This window comes from Schistocerca cancellata, unplaced genomic scaffold (genome assembly GCF_023864275.1).
Source record: "Schistocerca cancellata isolate TAMUIC-IGC-003103 unplaced genomic scaffold, iqSchCanc2.1 HiC_scaffold_824, whole genome shotgun sequence".
In the NCBI taxonomy this organism is placed as follows: domain Eukaryota; kingdom Metazoa; phylum Arthropoda; class Insecta; order Orthoptera; family Acrididae; genus Schistocerca; species Schistocerca cancellata.
Window position 1 is genome coordinate 1 of NW_026046835.1, and position 19649 is coordinate 19649.

At 51.2% G+C, this 19649-nt stretch overlaps 12 non-coding genes across 12 annotated transcripts; all 12 read left to right on the forward strand.

The window, feature by feature from the left end:
- The first annotated feature begins 194 nt into the window (after window positions 1–194).
- Trnal-uaa (transfer RNA leucine (anticodon UAA)) lies at window positions 195–278 on the forward strand. The gene has a single exon. It is a non-coding gene; the product is annotated as a tRNA-Leu (tRNA).
- A 1573-nt stretch (window positions 279–1851) lies between these two features.
- Window positions 1852–1935, forward strand: Trnal-uaa (transfer RNA leucine (anticodon UAA)). The gene has a single exon. It is a non-coding gene; the product is annotated as a tRNA-Leu (tRNA).
- A 1573-nt stretch (window positions 1936–3508) lies between these two features.
- Window positions 3509–3592, forward strand: Trnal-uaa (transfer RNA leucine (anticodon UAA)). The gene has a single exon. It is a non-coding gene; the product is annotated as a tRNA-Leu (tRNA).
- Window positions 3593–5165: 1573 nt separating this feature from the next.
- Trnal-uaa (transfer RNA leucine (anticodon UAA)) lies at window positions 5166–5249 on the forward strand. The gene has a single exon. It is a non-coding gene; the product is annotated as a tRNA-Leu (tRNA).
- Window positions 5250–6822: 1573 nt separating this feature from the next.
- Trnal-uaa (transfer RNA leucine (anticodon UAA)) lies at window positions 6823–6906 on the forward strand. The gene has a single exon. It is a non-coding gene; the product is annotated as a tRNA-Leu (tRNA).
- Window positions 6907–8479: 1573 nt separating this feature from the next.
- On the forward strand, window positions 8480–8563 carry Trnal-uaa (transfer RNA leucine (anticodon UAA)). Its single transcript has one exon. It is a non-coding gene; the product is annotated as a tRNA-Leu (tRNA).
- A 1573-nt stretch (window positions 8564–10136) lies between these two features.
- Window positions 10137–10220, forward strand: Trnal-uaa (transfer RNA leucine (anticodon UAA)). The gene has a single exon. It is a non-coding gene; the product is annotated as a tRNA-Leu (tRNA).
- Window positions 10221–11793: 1573 nt separating this feature from the next.
- On the forward strand, window positions 11794–11877 carry Trnal-uaa (transfer RNA leucine (anticodon UAA)). The gene has a single exon. It is a non-coding gene; the product is annotated as a tRNA-Leu (tRNA).
- Window positions 11878–13450: 1573 nt separating this feature from the next.
- Window positions 13451–13534, forward strand: Trnal-uaa (transfer RNA leucine (anticodon UAA)). The gene has a single exon. It is a non-coding gene; the product is annotated as a tRNA-Leu (tRNA).
- A 1573-nt stretch (window positions 13535–15107) lies between these two features.
- Trnal-uaa (transfer RNA leucine (anticodon UAA)) lies at window positions 15108–15191 on the forward strand. The gene has a single exon. It is a non-coding gene; the product is annotated as a tRNA-Leu (tRNA).
- A 1573-nt stretch (window positions 15192–16764) lies between these two features.
- Window positions 16765–16848, forward strand: Trnal-uaa (transfer RNA leucine (anticodon UAA)). Its single transcript has one exon. It is a non-coding gene; the product is annotated as a tRNA-Leu (tRNA).
- A 1573-nt stretch (window positions 16849–18421) lies between these two features.
- Trnal-uaa (transfer RNA leucine (anticodon UAA)) lies at window positions 18422–18505 on the forward strand. Its single transcript has one exon. It is a non-coding gene; the product is annotated as a tRNA-Leu (tRNA).
- The last annotated feature ends 1144 nt before the right edge of the window (window positions 18506–19649 follow it).

Below are 19649 nucleotides of genomic sequence, written 5' to 3' on the forward strand. Positions count from 1 at the left end.
ACGGAAGAAAGCGGTCCAACGCGCCACATTGGTTCCCGAAAGGGAGGGTGCGTTTCCTACGCCACATCTGATGTTGCGTCTTACATATTCTTAAACTGACATAATTCCTTCCTACCGAAAAAAGAAACAGATTTCGGAGTGAGGTTCCTGAGATCTTGATAGACATGGAAGTCACTGGAGCGGTTGTGTCGTACGTCAGATTGGCCGAGCGGTCTAAGGCGCCAGATTTAAGCTCTGGTTCCCGTAAGGGAGCGTGGGTTCGAACCCCACATCTGACAATGCATTTTAAACATTCTGAAGCTAACGTACTCCCTTGATGTTATAGAACAAGAAAATTACGCAGAAACACGCCGTGGAGATTTTACTAGAGACGACAGTGACAGCAGTGCAGGCGTCACACGTCCGATAGCCCGAGCGGTCGAAAACAAATAGCGGAACATATTTTTCTCGTGCCGAGTTTTAGCTCTTCTCACGGACGTTTCCGTGGTCGTTGTGTTGTGGCTCAGGGCTATTCCATTTTCCTTCCCCAAAAGGCAACGCGAGAGACTGTCAGGCAAATCCCAAATGATCTGTACACGGACTAGGACGTCCGCACGTCTGGCAACAGTCTCGCCAACTTGTATGCCGTGCCAACGACACGGGTTCATGTCCGATCACCGAAATTAGGCAGCGTTGGCCGTGGTTAGTACTCAGGTAGGTGACGAACTAGGAAGTCCGCGTGCTGTTGGTTTCTTCAGTTTTGCCTTTTTCCTTAGTTTTTGGTGCTGCTGTGCGCTAATGGTACGGTCCAGCACGCTGACCCCCTCCTTGCTCTCGGTACGCAAAGGCGCGAACATGCGGCCACAGTCAAATGAAAGGGGCCGTTGTGTGTTTGTCGATGTGGCCTCTCGCAGGCGTTTGTAGCGCGTGTCCTGTACATATACGCCCATTTGCAAGCGTCAGCTTTCGCGTCAGCCGAGCAAAGTCGAGACAAGTCGACACAGGGGGACACACGATGCTGTGAATCGTAATCCGCACTAGCCTACGAGGGGCAAAGGGAAACCATTGGTACCGTTGAAAACACTCTCCTGAGTAAAGGAGACAACTTCCGTGCGATGTCCGGGTTTCGAACCCGGAGCAGCTACTTGGGAAGCAACCATGCTGACCGACACACCACCACCGCCCTCTGCTACGCGCTGCTTGCGCCGTGATGTGTCGCCTTCCCTCCTGGCGCCAGAGGCCGAAGGCGATAGCGCTGTAGGCGCTCAACGCCGGTTGCAAGGCGAGCTCCACTGAACCCGTTTTCCTGGTGCTGCTAGGGCGACAAACTGTAACTAGGCGCAGAAGTGACTTTCTCTGATAAATCGGCCCTTTAATGCACATCAGGGCGAACACGAAAGTTCTAATATGAAGTACTCACTGACGATCCAAAGACGTTTCAGTATGTATGCGTCGGTACCACCGGGGCAGTGCCTAAGTATTGTAAAGTGAAGGTCGACAGTTAGAGCCTCACATGAAGTATTTCATTGGCTTCCCACGAGTGCGTAATGCACAGCGTGGCTGTTGCTAGGAAACGGTCTTATTCGCCGTTCGTTAATATCTAGTTTTCTTTGCATCAATGTGAAAATGTTCCTATTACTAAATAAAGTTTTGCTAGTTACAGTTCAAACTGGAAGCGACGGAAGAAAGCGGTCCAACGCGCCACATTGGTTCCCGAAAGGGAGGGTGCGTTTCCTACGCCACATCTGATGTTGCGTCTTACATATTCTTAAACTGACATAATTCCTTCCTACCGAAAAAAGAAACAGATTTCGGAGTGAGGTTCCTGAGATCTTGATAGACATGGAAGTCACTGGAGCGGTTGTGTCGTACGTCAGATTGGCCGAGCGGTCTAAGGCGCCAGATTTAAGCTCTGGTTCCCGTAAGGGAGCGTGGGTTCGAACCCCACATCTGACAATGCATTTTAAACATTCTGAAGCTAACGTACTCCCTTGATGTTATAGAACAAGAAAATTACGCAGAAACACGCCGTGGAGATTTTACTAGAGACGACAGTGACAGCAGTGCAGGCGTCACACGTCCGATAGCCCGAGCGGTCGAAAACAAATAGCGGAACATATTTTTCTCGTGCCGAGTTTTAGCTCTTCTCACGGACGTTTCCGTGGTCGTTGTGTTGTGGCTCAGGGCTATTCCATTTTCCTTCCCCAAAAGGCAACGCGAGAGACTGTCAGGCAAATCCCAAATGATCTGTACACGGACTAGGACGTCCGCACGTCTGGCAACAGTCTCGCCAACTTGTATGCCGTGCCAACGACACGGGTTCATGTCCGATCACCGAAATTAGGCAGCGTTGGCCGTGGTTAGTACTCAGGTAGGTGACGAACTAGGAAGTCCGCGTGCTGTTGGTTTCTTCAGTTTTGCCTTTTTCCTTAGTTTTTGGTGCTGCTGTGCGCTAATGGTACGGTCCAGCACGCTGACCCCCTCCTTGCTCTCGGTACGCAAAGGCGCGAACATGCGGCCACAGTCAAATGAAAGGGGCCGTTGTGTGTTTGTCGATGTGGCCTCTCGCAGGCGTTTGTAGCGCGTGTCCTGTACATATACGCCCATTTGCAAGCGTCAGCTTTCGCGTCAGCCGAGCAAAGTCGAGACAAGTCGACACAGGGGGACACACGATGCTGTGAATCGTAATCCGCACTAGCCTACGAGGGGCAAAGGGAAACCATTGGTACCGTTGAAAACACTCTCCTGAGTAAAGGAGACAACTTCCGTGCGATGTCCGGGTTTCGAACCCGGAGCAGCTACTTGGGAAGCAACCATGCTGACCGACACACCACCACCGCCCTCTGCTACGCGCTGCTTGCGCCGTGATGTGTCGCCTTCCCTCCTGGCGCCAGAGGCCGAAGGCGATAGCGCTGTAGGCGCTCAACGCCGGTTGCAAGGCGAGCTCCACTGAACCCGTTTTCCTGGTGCTGCTAGGGCGACAAACTGTAACTAGGCGCAGAACTGACTTTCTCTGATAAATCGGCCCTTTAATGCACATCAGGGCGAACACGAAAGTTCTAATATGAAGTACTCACTGACGATCCAAAGACGTTTCAGTATGTATGCGTCGGTACCACCGGGGCAGTGCCTAAGTATTGTAAAGTGAAGGTCGACAGTTAGAGCCTCACATGAAGTATTTCATTGGCTTCCCACGAGTGCGTAATGCACAGCGTGGCTGTTGCTAGGAAACGGTCTTATTCGCCGTTCGTTAATATCTAGTTTTCTTTGCATCAATGTGAAAATGTTCCTATTACTAAATAAAGTTTTGCTAGTTACAGTTCAAACTGGAAGCGACGGAAGAAAGCGGTCCAACGCGCCACATTGGTTCCCGAAAGGGAGGGTGCGTTTCCTACGCCACATCTGATGTTGCGTCTTACATATTCTTAAACTGACATAATTCCTTCCTACCGAAAAAAGAAACAGATTTCGGAGTGAGGTTCCTGAGATCTTGATAGACATGGAAGTCACTGGAGCGGTTGTGTCGTACGTCAGATTGGCCGAGCGGTCTAAGGCGCCAGATTTAAGCTCTGGTTCCCGTAAGGGAGCGTGGGTTCGAACCCCACATCTGACAATGCATTTTAAACATTCTGAAGCTAACGTACTCCCTTGATGTTATAGAACAAGAAAATTACGCAGAAACACGCCGTGGAGATTTTACTAGAGACGACAGTGACAGCAGTGCAGGCGTCACACGTCCGATAGCCCGAGCGGTCGAAAACAAATAGCGGAACATATTTTTCTCGTGCCGAGTTTTAGCTCTTCTCACGGACGTTTCCGTGGTCGTTGTGTTGTGGCTCAGGGCTATTCCATTTTCCTTCCCCAAAAGGCAACGCGAGAGACTGTCAGGCAAATCCCAAATGATCTGTACACGGACTAGGACGTCCGCACGTCTGGCAACAGTCTCGCCAACTTGTATGCCGTGCCAACGACACGGGTTCATGTCCGATCACCGAAATTAGGCAGCGTTGGCCGTGGTTAGTACTCAGGTAGGTGACGAACTAGGAAGTCCGCGTGCTGTTGGTTTCTTCAGTTTTGCCTTTTTCCTTAGTTTTTGGTGCTGCTGTGCGCTAATGGTACGGTCCAGCACGCTGACCCCCTCCTTGCTCTCGGTACGCAAAGGCGCGAACATGCGGCCACAGTCAAATGAAAGGGGCCGTTGTGTGTTTGTCGATGTGGCCTCTCGCAGGCGTTTGTAGCGCGTGTCCTGTACATATACGCCCATTTGCAAGCGTCAGCTTTCGCGTCAGCCGAGCAAAGTCGAGACAAGTCGACACAGGGGGACACACGATGCTGTGAATCGTAATCCGCACTAGCCTACGAGGGGCAAAGGGAAACCATTGGTACCGTTGAAAACACTCTCCTGAGTAAAGGAGACAACTTCCGTGCGATGTCCGGGTTTCGAACCCGGAGCAGCTACTTGGGAAGCAACCATGCTGACCGACACACCACCACCGCCCTCTGCTACGCGCTGCTTGCGCCGTGATGTGTCGCCTTCCCTCCTGGCGCCAGAGGCCGAAGGCGATAGCGCTGTAGGCGCTCAACGCCGGTTGCAAGGCGAGCTCCACTGAACCCGTTTTCCTGGTGCTGCTAGGGCGACAAACTGTAACTAGGCGCAGAAGTGACTTTCTCTGATAAATCGGCCCTTTAATGCACATCAGGGCGAACACGAAAGTTCTAATATGAAGTACTCACTGACGATCCAAAGACGTTTCAGTATGTATGCGTCGGTACCACCGGGGCAGTGCCTAAGTATTGTAAAGTGAAGGTCGACAGTTAGAGCCTCACATGAAGTATTTCATTGGCTTCCCACGAGTGCGTAATGCACAGCGTGGCTGTTGCTAGGAAACGGTCTTATTCGCCGTTCGTTAATATCTAGTTTTCTTTGCATCAATGTGAAAATGTTCCTATTACTAAATAAAGTTTTGCTAGTTACAGTTCAAACTGGAAGCGACGGAAGAAAGCGGTCCAACGCGCCACATTGGTTCCCGAAAGGGAGGGTGCGTTTCCTACGCCACATCTGATGTTGCGTCTTACATATTCTTAAACTGACATAATTCCTTCCTACCGAAAAAAGAAACAGATTTCGGAGTGAGGTTCCTGAGATCTTGATAGACATGGAAGTCACTGGAGCGGTTGTGTCGTACGTCAGATTGGCCGAGCGGTCTAAGGCGCCAGATTTAAGCTCTGGTTCCCGTAAGGGAGCGTGGGTTCGAACCCCACATCTGACAATGCATTTTAAACATTCTGAAGCTAACGTACTCCCTTGATGTTATAGAACAAGAAAATTACGCAGAAACACGCCGTGGAGATTTTACTAGAGACGACAGTGACAGCAGTGCAGGCGTCACACGTCCGATAGCCCGAGCGGTCGAAAACAAATAGCGGAACATATTTTTCTCGTGCCGAGTTTTAGCTCTTCTCACGGACGTTTCCGTGGTCGTTGTGTTGTGGCTCAGGGCTATTCCATTTTCCTTCCCCAAAAGGCAACGCGAGAGACTGTCAGGCAAATCCCAAATGATCTGTACACGGACTAGGACGTCCGCACGTCTGGCAACAGTCTCGCCAACTTGTATGCCGTGCCAACGACACGGGTTCATGTCCGATCACCGAAATTAGGCAGCGTTGGCCGTGGTTAGTACTCAGGTAGGTGACGAACTAGGAAGTCCGCGTGCTGTTGGTTTCTTCAGTTTTGCCTTTTTCCTTAGTTTTTGGTGCTGCTGTGCGCTAATGGTACGGTCCAGCACGCTGACCCCCTCCTTGCTCTCGGTACGCAAAGGCGCGAACATGCGGCCACAGTCAAATGAAAGGGGCCGTTGTGTGTTTGTCGATGTGGCCTCTCGCAGGCGTTTGTAGCGCGTGTCCTGTACATATACGCCCATTTGCAAGCGTCAGCTTTCGCGTCAGCCGAGCAAAGTCGAGACAAGTCGACACAGGGGGACACACGATGCTGTGAATCGTAATCCGCACTAGCCTACGAGGGGCAAAGGGAAACCATTGGTACCGTTGAAAACACTCTCCTGAGTAAAGGAGACAACTTCCGTGCGATGTCCGGGTTTCGAACCCGGAGCAGCTACTTGGGAAGCAACCATGCTGACCGACACACCACCACCGCCCTCTGCTACGCGCTGCTTGCGCCGTGATGTGTCGCCTTCCCTCCTGGCGCCAGAGGCCGAAGGCGATAGCGCTGTAGGCGCTCAACGCCGGTTGCAAGGCGAGCTCCACTGAACCCGTTTTCCTGGTGCTGCTAGGGCGACAAACTGTAACTAGGCGCAGAAGTGACTTTCTCTGATAAATCGGCCCTTTAATGCACATCAGGGCGAACACGAAAGTTCTAATATGAAGTACTCACTGACGATCCAAAGACGTTTCAGTATGTATGCGTCGGTACCACCGGGGCAGTGCCTAAGTATTGTAAAGTGAAGGTCGACAGTTAGAGCCTCACATGAAGTATTTCATTGGCTTCCCACGAGTGCGTAATGCACAGCGTGGCTGTTGCTAGGAAACGGTCTTATTCGCCGTTCGTTAATATCTAGTTTTCTTTGCATCAATGTGAAAATGTTCCTATTACTAAATAAAGTTTTGCTAGTTACAGTTCAAACTGGAAGCGACGGAAGAAAGCGGTCCAACGCGCCACATTGGTTCCCGAAAGGGAGGGTGCGTTTCCTACGCCACATCTGATGTTGCGTCTTACATATTCTTAAACTGACATAATTCCTTCCTACCGAAAAAAGAAACAGATTTCGGAGTGAGGTTCCTGAGATCTTGATAGACATGGAAGTCACTGGAGCGGTTGTGTCGTACGTCAGATTGGCCGAGCGGTCTAAGGCGCCAGATTTAAGCTCTGGTTCCCGTAAGGGAGCGTGGGTTCGAACCCCACATCTGACAATGCATTTTAAACATTCTGAAGCTAACGTACTCCCTTGATGTTATAGAACAAGAAAATTACGCAGAAACACGCCGTGGAGATTTTACTAGAGACGACAGTGACAGCAGTGCAGGCGTCACACGTCCGATAGCCCGAGCGGTCGAAAACAAATAGCGGAACATATTTTTCTCGTGCCGAGTTTTAGCTCTTCTCACGGACGTTTCCGTGGTCGTTGTGTTGTGGCTCAGGGCTATTCCATTTTCCTTCCCCAAAAGGCAACGCGAGAGACTGTCAGGCAAATCCCAAATGATCTGTACACGGACTAGGACGTCCGCACGTCTGGCAACAGTCTCGCCAACTTGTATGCCGTGCCAACGACACGGGTTCATGTCCGATCACCGAAATTAGGCAGCGTTGGCCGTGGTTAGTACTCAGGTAGGTGACGAACTAGGAAGTCCGCGTGCTGTTGGTTTCTTCAGTTTTGCCTTTTTCCTTAGTTTTTGGTGCTGCTGTGCGCTAATGGTACGGTCCAGCACGCTGACCCCCTCCTTGCTCTCGGTACGCAAAGGCGCGAACATGCGGCCACAGTCAAATGAAAGGGGCCGTTGTGTGTTTGTCGATGTGGCCTCTCGCAGGCGTTTGTAGCGCGTGTCCTGTACATATACGCCCATTTGCAAGCGTCAGCTTTCGCGTCAGCCGAGCAAAGTCGAGACAAGTCGACACAGGGGGACACACGATGCTGTGAATCGTAATCCGCACTAGCCTACGAGGGGCAAAGGGAAACCATTGGTACCGTTGAAAACACTCTCCTGAGTAAAGGAGACAACTTCCGTGCGATGTCCGGGTTTCGAACCCGGAGCAGCTACTTGGGAAGCAACCATGCTGACCGACACACCACCACCGCCCTCTGCTACGCGCTGCTTGCGCCGTGATGTGTCGCCTTCCCTCCTGGCGCCAGAGGCCGAAGGCGATAGCGCTGTAGGCGCTCAACGCCGGTTGCAAGGCGAGCTCCACTGAACCCGTTTTCCTGGTGCTGCTAGGGCGACAAACTGTAACTAGGCGCAGAACTGACTTTCTCTGATAAATCGGCCCTTTAATGCACATCAGGGCGAACACGAAAGTTCTAATATGAAGTACTCACTGACGATCCAAAGACGTTTCAGTATGTATGCGTCGGTACCACCGGGGCAGTGCCTAAGTATTGTAAAGTGAAGGTCGACAGTTAGAGCCTCACATGAAGTATTTCATTGGCTTCCCACGAGTGCGTAATGCACAGCGTGGCTGTTGCTAGGAAACGGTCTTATTCGCCGTTCGTTAATATCTAGTTTTCTTTGCATCAATGTGAAAATGTTCCTATTACTAAATAAAGTTTTGCTAGTTACAGTTCAAACTGGAAGCGACGGAAGAAAGCGGTCCAACGCGCCACATTGGTTCCCGAAAGGGAGGGTGCGTTTCCTACGCCACATCTGATGTTGCGTCTTACATATTCTTAAACTGACATAATTCCTTCCTACCGAAAAAAGAAACAGATTTCGGAGTGAGGTTCCTGAGATCTTGATAGACATGGAAGTCACTGGAGCGGTTGTGTCGTACGTCAGATTGGCCGAGCGGTCTAAGGCGCCAGATTTAAGCTCTGGTTCCCGTAAGGGAGCGTGGGTTCGAACCCCACATCTGACAATGCATTTTAAACATTCTGAAGCTAACGTACTCCCTTGATGTTATAGAACAAGAAAATTACGCAGAAACACGCCGTGGAGATTTTACTAGAGACGACAGTGACAGCAGTGCAGGCGTCACACGTCCGATAGCCCGAGCGGTCGAAAACAAATAGCGGAACATATTTTTCTCGTGCCGAGTTTTAGCTCTTCTCACGGACGTTTCCGTGGTCGTTGTGTTGTGGCTCAGGGCTATTCCATTTTCCTTCCCCAAAAGGCAACGCGAGAGACTGTCAGGCAAATCCCAAATGATCTGTACACGGACTAGGACGTCCGCACGTCTGGCAACAGTCTCGCCAACTTGTATGCCGTGCCAACGACACGGGTTCATGTCCGATCACCGAAATTAGGCAGCGTTGGCCGTGGTTAGTACTCAGGTAGGTGACGAACTAGGAAGTCCGCGTGCTGTTGGTTTCTTCAGTTTTGCCTTTTTCCTTAGTTTTTGGTGCTGCTGTGCGCTAATGGTACGGTCCAGCACGCTGACCCCCTCCTTGCTCTCGGTACGCAAAGGCGCGAACATGCGGCCACAGTCAAATGAAAGGGGCCGTTGTGTGTTTGTCGATGTGGCCTCTCGCAGGCGTTTGTAGCGCGTGTCCTGTACATATACGCCCATTTGCAAGCGTCAGCTTTCGCGTCAGCCGAGCAAAGTCGAGACAAGTCGACACAGGGGGACACACGATGCTGTGAATCGTAATCCGCACTAGCCTACGAGGGGCAAAGGGAAACCATTGGTACCGTTGAAAACACTCTCCTGAGTAAAGGAGACAACTTCCGTGCGATGTCCGGGTTTCGAACCCGGAGCAGCTACTTGGGAAGCAACCATGCTGACCGACACACCACCACCGCCCTCTGCTACGCGCTGCTTGCGCCGTGATGTGTCGCCTTCCCTCCTGGCGCCAGAGGCCGAAGGCGATAGCGCTGTAGGCGCTCAACGCCGGTTGCAAGGCGAGCTCCACTGAACCCGTTTTCCTGGTGCTGCTAGGGCGACAAACTGTAACTAGGCGCAGAAGTGACTTTCTCTGATAAATCGGCCCTTTAATGCACATCAGGGCGAACACGAAAGTTCTAATATGAAGTACTCACTGACGATCCAAAGACGTTTCAGTATGTATGCGTCGGTACCACCGGGGCAGTGCCTAAGTATTGTAAAGTGAAGGTCGACAGTTAGAGCCTCACATGAAGTATTTCATTGGCTTCCCACGAGTGCGTAATGCACAGCGTGGCTGTTGCTAGGAAACGGTCTTATTCGCCGTTCGTTAATATCTAGTTTTCTTTGCATCAATGTGAAAATGTTCCTATTACTAAATAAAGTTTTGCTAGTTACAGTTCAAACTGGAAGCGACGGAAGAAAGCGGTCCAACGCGCCACATTGGTTCCCGAAAGGGAGGGTGCGTTTCCTACGCCACATCTGATGTTGCGTCTTACATATTCTTAAACTGACATAATTCCTTCCTACCGAAAAAAGAAACAGATTTCGGAGTGAGGTTCCTGAGATCTTGATAGACATGGAAGTCACTGGAGCGGTTGTGTCGTACGTCAGATTGGCCGAGCGGTCTAAGGCGCCAGATTTAAGCTCTGGTTCCCGTAAGGGAGCGTGGGTTCGAACCCCACATCTGACAATGCATTTTAAACATTCTGAAGCTAACGTACTCCCTTGATGTTATAGAACAAGAAAATTACGCAGAAACACGCCGTGGAGATTTTACTAGAGACGACAGTGACAGCAGTGCAGGCGTCACACGTCCGATAGCCCGAGCGGTCGAAAACAAATAGCGGAACATATTTTTCTCGTGCCGAGTTTTAGCTCTTCTCACGGACGTTTCCGTGGTCGTTGTGTTGTGGCTCAGGGCTATTCCATTTTCCTTCCCCAAAAGGCAACGCGAGAGACTGTCAGGCAAATCCCAAATGATCTGTACACGGACTAGGACGTCCGCACGTCTGGCAACAGTCTCGCCAACTTGTATGCCGTGCCAACGACACGGGTTCATGTCCGATCACCGAAATTAGGCAGCGTTGGCCGTGGTTAGTACTCAGGTAGGTGACGAACTAGGAAGTCCGCGTGCTGTTGGTTTCTTCAGTTTTGCCTTTTTCCTTAGTTTTTGGTGCTGCTGTGCGCTAATGGTACGGTCCAGCACGCTGACCCCCTCCTTGCTCTCGGTACGCAAAGGCGCGAACATGCGGCCACAGTCAAATGAAAGGGGCCGTTGTGTGTTTGTCGATGTGGCCTCTCGCAGGCGTTTGTAGCGCGTGTCCTGTACATATACGCCCATTTGCAAGCGTCAGCTTTCGCGTCAGCCGAGCAAAGTCGAGACAAGTCGACACAGGGGGACACACGATGCTGTGAATCGTAATCCGCACTAGCCTACGAGGGGCAAAGGGAAACCATTGGTACCGTTGAAAACACTCTCCTGAGTAAAGGAGACAACTTCCGTGCGATGTCCGGGTTTCGAACCCGGAGCAGCTACTTGGGAAGCAACCATGCTGACCGACACACCACCACCGCCCTCTGCTACGCGCTGCTTGCGCCGTGATGTGTCGCCTTCCCTCCTGGCGCCAGAGGCCGAAGGCGATAGCGCTGTAGGCGCTCAACGCCGGTTGCAAGGCGAGCTCCACTGAACCCGTTTTCCTGGTGCTGCTAGGGCGACAAACTGTAACTAGGCGCAGAACTGACTTTCTCTGATAAATCGGCCCTTTAATGCACATCAGGGCGAACACGAAAGTTCTAATATGAAGTACTCACTGACGATCCAAAGACGTTTCAGTATGTATGCGTCGGTACCACCGGGGCAGTGCCTAAGTATTGTAAAGTGAAGGTCGACAGTTAGAGCCTCACATGAAGTATTTCATTGGCTTCCCACGAGTGCGTAATGCACAGCGTGGCTGTTGCTAGGAAACGGTCTTATTCGCCGTTCGTTAATATCTAGTTTTCTTTGCATCAATGTGAAAATGTTCCTATTACTAAATAAAGTTTTGCTAGTTACAGTTCAAACTGGAAGCGACGGAAGAAAGCGGTCCAACGCGCCACATTGGTTCCCGAAAGGGAGGGTGCGTTTCCTACGCCACATCTGATGTTGCGTCTTACATATTCTTAAACTGACATAATTCCTTCCTACCGAAAAAAGAAACAGATTTCGGAGTGAGGTTCCTGAGATCTTGATAGACATGGAAGTCACTGGAGCGGTTGTGTCGTACGTCAGATTGGCCGAGCGGTCTAAGGCGCCAGATTTAAGCTCTGGTTCCCGTAAGGGAGCGTGGGTTCGAACCCCACATCTGACAATGCATTTTAAACATTCTGAAGCTAACGTACTCCCTTGATGTTATAGAACAAGAAAATTACGCAGAAACACGCCGTGGAGATTTTACTAGAGACGACAGTGACAGCAGTGCAGGCGTCACACGTCCGATAGCCCGAGCGGTCGAAAACAAATAGCGGAACATATTTTTCTCGTGCCGAGTTTTAGCTCTTCTCACGGACGTTTCCGTGGTCGTTGTGTTGTGGCTCAGGGCTATTCCATTTTCCTTCCCCAAAAGGCAACGCGAGAGACTGTCAGGCAAATCCCAAATGATCTGTACACGGACTAGGACGTCCGCACGTCTGGCAACAGTCTCGCCAACTTGTATGCCGTGCCAACGACACGGGTTCATGTCCGATCACCGAAATTAGGCAGCGTTGGCCGTGGTTAGTACTCAGGTAGGTGACGAACTAGGAAGTCCGCGTGCTGTTGGTTTCTTCAGTTTTGCCTTTTTCCTTAGTTTTTGGTGCTGCTGTGCGCTAATGGTACGGTCCAGCACGCTGACCCCCTCCTTGCTCTCGGTACGCAAAGGCGCGAACATGCGGCCACAGTCAAATGAAAGGGGCCGTTGTGTGTTTGTCGATGTGGCCTCTCGCAGGCGTTTGTAGCGCGTGTCCTGTACATATACGCCCATTTGCAAGCGTCAGCTTTCGCGTCAGCCGAGCAAAGTCGAGACAAGTCGACACAGGGGGACACACGATGCTGTGAATCGTAATCCGCACTAGCCTACGAGGGGCAAAGGGAAACCATTGGTACCGTTGAAAACACTCTCCTGAGTAAAGGAGACAACTTCCGTGCGATGTCCGGGTTTCGAACCCGGAGCAGCTACTTGGGAAGCAACCATGCTGACCGACACACCACCACCGCCTTCTGCTACGCGCTGCTTGCGCCGTGATGTGTCGCCTTCCCTCCTGGCGCCAGAGGCCGAAGGCGATAGCGCTGTAGGCGCTCAACGCCGGTTGCAAGGCGAGCTCCACTGAACCCGTTTTCCTGGTGCTGCTAGGGCGACAAACTGTAACTAGGTGCAGAACTGACTTTCTCTGATAAATCGGCCCTTTAATGCACATCAGGGCGAACACGAAAGTTCTAATATGAAGTACTCACTGACGATCCAAAGACGTTTCAGTATGTATGCGTCGGTACCACCGGGGCAGTGCCTAAGTATTGTAAAGTGAAGGTCGACAGTTAGAGCCTCACATGAAGTATTTCATTGGCTTCCCACGAGTGCGTAATGCACAGCGTGGCTGTTGCTAGGAAACGGTCTTATTCGCCGTTCGTTAATATCTAGTTTTCTTTGCATCAATGTGAAAATGTTCCTATTACTAAATAAAGTTTTGCTAGTTACAGTTCAAACTGGAAGCGACGGAAGAAAGCGGTCCAACGCGCCACATTGGTTCCCGAAAGGGAGGGTGCGTTTCCTACGCCACATCTGATGTTGCGTCTTACATATTCTTAAACTGACATAATTCCTTCCTACCGAAAAAAGAAACAGATTTCGGAGTGAGGTTCCTGAGATCTTGATAGACATGGAAGTCACTGGAGCGGTTGTGTCGTACGTCAGATTGGCCGAGCGGTCTAAGGCGCCAGATTTAAGCTCTGGTTCCCGTAAGGGAGCGTGGGTTCGAACCCCACATCTGACAATGCATTTTAAACATTCTGAAGCTAACGTACTCCCTTGATGTTATAGAACAAGAAAATTACGCAGAAACACGCCGTGGAGATTTTACTAGAGACGACAGTGACAGCAGTGCAGGCGTCACACGTCCGATAGCCCGAGCGGTCGAAAACAAATAGCGGAACATATTTTTCTCGTGCCGAGTTTTAGCTCTTCTCACGGACGTTTCCGTGGTCGTTGTGTTGTGGCTCAGGGCTATTCCATTTTCCTTCCCCAAAAGGCAACGCGAGAGACTGTCAGGCAAATCCCAAATGATCTGTACACGGACTAGGACGTCCGCACGTCTGGCAACAGTCTCGCCAACTTGTATGCCGTGCCAACGACACGGGTTCATGTCCGATCACCGAAATTAGGCAGCGTTGGCCGTGGTTAGTACTCAGGTAGGTGACGAACTAGGAAGTCCGCGTGCTGTTGGTTTCTTCAGTTTTGCCTTTTTCCTTAGTTTTTGGTGCTGCTGTGCGCTAATGGTACGGTCCAGCACGCTGACCCCCTCCTTGCTCTCGGTACGCAAAGGCGCGAACATGCGGCCACAGTCAAATGAAAGGGGCCGTTGTGTGTTTGTCGATGTGGCCTCTCGCAGGCGTTTGTAGCGCGTGTCCTGTACATATACGCCCATTTGCAAGCGTCAGCTTTCGCGTCAGCCGAGCAAAGTCGAGACAAGTCGACACAGGGGGACACACGATGCTGTGAATCGTAATCCGCACTAGCCTACGAGGGGCAAAGGGAAACCATTGGTACCGTTGAAAACACTCTCCTGAGTAAAGGAGACAACTTCCGTGCGATGTCCGGGTTTCGAACCCGGAGCAGCTACTTGGGAAGCAACCATGCTGACCGACACACCACCACCGCCTTCTGCTACGCGCTGCTTGCGCCGTGATGTGTCGCCTTCCCTCCTGGCGCCAGAGGCCGAAGGCGATAGCGCTGTAGGCGCTCAACGCCGGTTGCAAGGCGAGCTCCACTGAACCCGTTTTCCTGGTGCTGCTAGGGCGACAAACTGTAACTAGGCGCAGAACTGACTTTCTCTGATAAATCGGCCCTTTAATGCACATCAGGGCGAACACGAAAGTTCTAATATGAAGTACTCACTGACGATCCAAAGACGTTTCAGTATGTATGCGTCGGTACCACCGGGGCAGTGCCTAAGTATTGTAAAGTGAAGGTCGACAGTTAGAGCCTCACATGAAGTATTTCATTGGCTTCCCACGAGTGCGTAATGCACAGCGTGGCTGTTGCTAGGAAACGGTCTTATTCGCCGTTCGTTAATATCTAGTTTTCTTTGCATCAATGTGAAAATGTTCCTATTACTAAATAAAGTTTTGCTAGTTACAGTTCAAACTGGAAGCGACGGAAGAAAGCGGTCCAACGCGCCACATTGGTTCCCGAAAGGGAGGGTGCGTTTCCTACGCCACATCTGATGTTGCGTCTTACATATTCTTAAACTGACATAATTCCTTCCTACCGAAAAAAGAAACAGATTTCGGAGTGAGGTTCCTGAGATCTTGATAGACATGGAAGTCACTGGAGCGGTTGTGTCGTACGTCAGATTGGCCGAGCGGTCTAAGGCGCCAGATTTAAGCTCTGGTTCCCGTAAGGGAGCGTGGGTTCGAACCCCACATCTGACAATGCATTTTAAACATTCTGAAGCTAACGTACTCCCTTGATGTTATAGAACAAGAAAATTACGCAGAAACACGCCGTGGAGATTTTACTAGAGACGACAGTGACAGCAGTGCAGGCGTCACACGTCCGATAGCCCGAGCGGTCGAAAACAAATAGCGGAACATATTTTTCTCGTGCCGAGTTTTAGCTCTTCTCACGGACGTTTCCGTGGTCGTTGTGTTGTGGCTCAGGGCTATTCCATTTTCCTTCCCCAAAAGGCAACGCGAGAGACTGTCAGGCAAATCCCAAATGATCTGTACACGGACTAGGACGTCCGCACGTCTGGCAACAGTCTCGCCAACTTGTATGCCGTGCCAACGACACGGGTTCATGTCCGATCACCGAAATTAGGCAGCGTTGGCCGTGGTTAGTACTCAGGTAGGTGACGAACTAGGAAGTCCGCGTGCTGTTGGTTTCTTCAGTTTTGCCTTTTTCCTTAGTTTTTGGTGCTGCTGTGCGCTAATGGTACGGTCCAGCACGCTGACCCCCTCCTTGCTCTCGGTACGCAAAGGCGCGAACATGCGGCCACAGTCAAATGAAAGGGGCCGTTGTGTGTTTGTCGATGTGGCCTCTCGCAGGCGTTTGTAGCGCGTGTCCTGTACATATACGCCCATTTGCAAGCGTCAGCTTTCGCGTCAGCCGAGCAAAGTCGAGACAAGTCGACACAGGGGGACACACGATGCTGTGAATCGTAATCCGCACTAGCCTACGAGGGGCAAAGGGAAACCATTGGTACCGTTGAAAACACTCTCCTGAGTAAAGGAGACAACTTCCGTGCGATGTCCGGGTTTCGAACCCGGAGCAGCTACTTGGGAAGCAACCATGCTGACCGACACACCACCACCGCCCTCTGCTACGCGCTGCTTGCGCCGTGATGTGTCGCCTTCCCTCCTGGCGCCAGAGGCCGAAGGCGATAGCGCTGTAGGCGCTCAACGCCGGTTGCAAGGCGAGCTCCACTGAACCCGTTTTCCTGGTGCTGCTAGGGCGACAAACTGTAACTAGGCGCAGAAGTGACTTTCTCTGATAAATCGGCCCTTTAATGCACATCAGGGCGAACACGAAAGTTCTAATATGAAGTACTCACTGACGATCCAAAGACGTTTCAGTATGTATGCGTCGGTACCACCGGGGCAGTGCCTAAGTATTGTAAAGTGAAGGTCGACAGTTAGAGCCTCACATGAAGTATTTCATTGGCTTCCCACGAGTGCGTAATGCACAGCGTGGCTGTTGCTAGGAAACGGTCTTATTCGCCGTTCGTTAATATCTAGTTTTCTTTGCATCAATGTGAAAATGTTCCTATTACTAAATAAAGTTTTGCTAGTTACAGTTCAAACTGGAAGCGACGGAAGAAAGCGGTCCAACGCGCCACATTGGTTCCCGAAAGGGAGGGTGCGTTTCCTACGCCACATCTGATGTTGCGTCTTACATATTCTTAAACTGACATAATTCCTTCCTACCGAAAAAAGAAACAGATTTCGGAGTGAGGTTCCTGAGATCTTGATAGACATGGAAGTCACTGGAGCGGTTGTGTCGTACGTCAGATTGGCCGAGCGGTCTAAGGCGCCAGATTTAAGCTCTGGTTCCCGTAAGGGAGCGTGGGTTCGAACCCCACATCTGACAATGCATTTTAAACATTCTGAAGCTAACGTACTCCCTTGATGTTATAGAACAAGAAAATTACGCAGAAACACGCCGTGGAGATTTTACTAGAGACGACAGTGACAGCAGTGCAGGCGTCACACGTCCGATAGCCCGAGCGGTCGAAAACAAATAGCGGAACATATTTTTCTCGTGCCGAGTTTTAGCTCTTCTCACGGACGTTTCCGTGGTCGTTGTGTTGTGGCTCAGGGCTATTCCATTTTCCTTCCCCAAAAGGCAACGCGAGAGACTGTCAGGCAAATCCCAAATGATCTGTACACGGACTAGGACGTCCGCACGTCTGGCAACAGTCTCGCCAACTTGTATGCCGTGCCAACGACACGGGTTCATGTCCGATCACCGAAATTAGGCAGCGTTGGCCGTGGTTAGTACTCAGGTAGGTGACGAACTAGGAAGTCCGCGTGCTGTTGGTTTCTTCAGTTTTGCCTTTTTCCTTAGTTTTTGGTGCTGCTGTGCGCTAATGGTACGGTCCAGCACGCTGACCCCCTCCTTGCTCTCGGTACGCAAAGGCGCGAACATGCGGCCACAGTCAAATGAAAGGGGCCGTTGTGTGTTTGTCGATGTGGCCTCTCGCAGGCGTTTGTAGCGCGTGTCCTGTACATATACGCCCATTTGCAAGCGTCAGCTTTCGCGTCAGCCGAGCAAAGTCGAGACAAGTCGACACAGGGGGACACACGATGCTGTGAATCGTAATCCGCACTAGCCTACGAGGGGCAAAGGGAAACCATTGGTACCGTTGAAAACACTCTCCTGAGTAAAGGAGACAACTTCCGTGCGATGTCCGGGTTTCGAACCCGGAGCAGCTACTTGGGAAGCAACCATGCTGACCGACACACCACCACCGCCTTCTGCTACGCGCTGCTTGCGCCGTGATGTGTCGCCTTCCCTCCTGGCGCCAGAGGCCGAAGGCGATAGCGCTGTAGGCGCTCAACGCCGGTTGCAAGGCGAGCTCCACTGAACCCGTTTTCCTGGTGCTGCTAGGGCGACAAACTGTAACTAGGCGCAGAACTGACTTTCTCTGATAAATCGGCCCTTTAATGCACATCAGGGCGAACACGAAAGTTCTAATATGAAGTACTCACTGACGATCCAAAGACGTTTCAGTATGTATGCGTCGGTACCACCGGGGCAGTGCCTAAGTATTGTAAAGTGAAGGTCGACAGTTAGAGCCTCACATGAAGTATTTCATTGGCTTCCCACGAGTGCGTAATGCACAGCGTGGCTGTTGCTAGGAAACGGTCTTATTCGCCGTTCGTTAATATCTAGTTTTCTTTGCATCAATGTGAAAATGTTCCTATTACTAAATAAAGTTTTGCTAGTTACAGTTCAAACTGGAAGCGACGGAAGAAAGCGGTCCAACGCGCCACATTGGTTCCCGAAAGGGAGGGTGCGTTTCCTACGCCACATCTGATGTTGCGTCTTACATATTCTTAAACTGACATAATTCCTTCCTACCGAAAAAAGAAACAGATTTCGGAGTGAGGTTCCTGAGATCTTGATAGACATGGAAGTCACTGGAGCGGTTGTGTCGTACGTCAGATTGGCCGAGCGGTCTAAGGCGCCAGATTTAAGCTCTGGTTCCCGTAAGGGAGCGTGGGTTCGAACCCCACATCTGACAATGCATTTTAAACATTCTGAAGCTAACGTACTCCCTTGATGTTATAGAACAAGAAAATTACGCAGAAACACGCCGTGGAGATTTTACTAGAGACGACAGTGACAGCAGTGCAGGCGTCACACGTCCGATAGCCCGAGCGGTCGAAAACAAATAGCGGAACATATTTTTCTCGTGCCGAGTTTTAGCTCTTCTCACGGACGTTTCCGTGGTCGTTGTGTTGTGGCTCAGGGCTATTCCATTTTCCTTCCCCAAAAGGCAACGCGAGAGACTGTCAGGCAAATCCCAAATGATCTGTACACGGACTAGGACGTCCGCACGTCTGGCAACAGTCTCGCCAACTTGTATGCCGTGCCAACGACACGGGTTCATGTCCGATCACCGAAATTAGGCAGCGTTGGCCGTGGTTAGTACTCAGGTAGGTGACGAACTAGGAAGTCCGCGTGCTGTTGGTTTCTTCAGTTTTGCCTTTTTCCTTAGTTTTTGGTGCTGCTGTGCGCTAATGGTACGGTCCAGCACGCTGACCCCCTCCTTGCTCTCGGTACGCAAAGGCGCGAACATGCGGCCACAGTCAAATGAAAGGGGCCGTTGTGTGTTTGTCGATGTGGCCTCTCGCAGGCGTTTGTAGCGCGTGTCCTGTACATATACGCCCATTTGCAAGCGTCAGCTTTCGCGTCAGCCGAGCAAAGTCGAGACAAGTCGACACAGGGGGACACACGATGCTGTGAATCGTAATCCGCACTAGCCTACGAGGGGCAAAGGGAAACCATTGGTACCGTTGAAAACACTCTCCTGAGTAAAGGAGACAACTTCCGTGCGATGTCCGGGTTTCGAACCCGGAGCAGCTACTTGGGAAGCAACCATGCTGACCGACACACCACCACCGCCCTCTGCTACGCGCTGCTTGCGCCGTGATGTGTCGCCTTCCCTCCTGGCGCCAGAGGCCGAAGGCGATAGCGCTGTAGGCGCTCAACGCCGGTTGCAAGGCGAGCTCCACTGAACCCGTTTTCCTGGTGCTGCTAGGGCGACAAACTGTAACTAGGCGCAGAAGTGACTTTCTCTGATAAATCGGCCCTTTAATGCACATCAGGGCGAACACGAAAGTTCTAATATGAAGTACTCACTGACGATCCAAAGACGTTTCAGT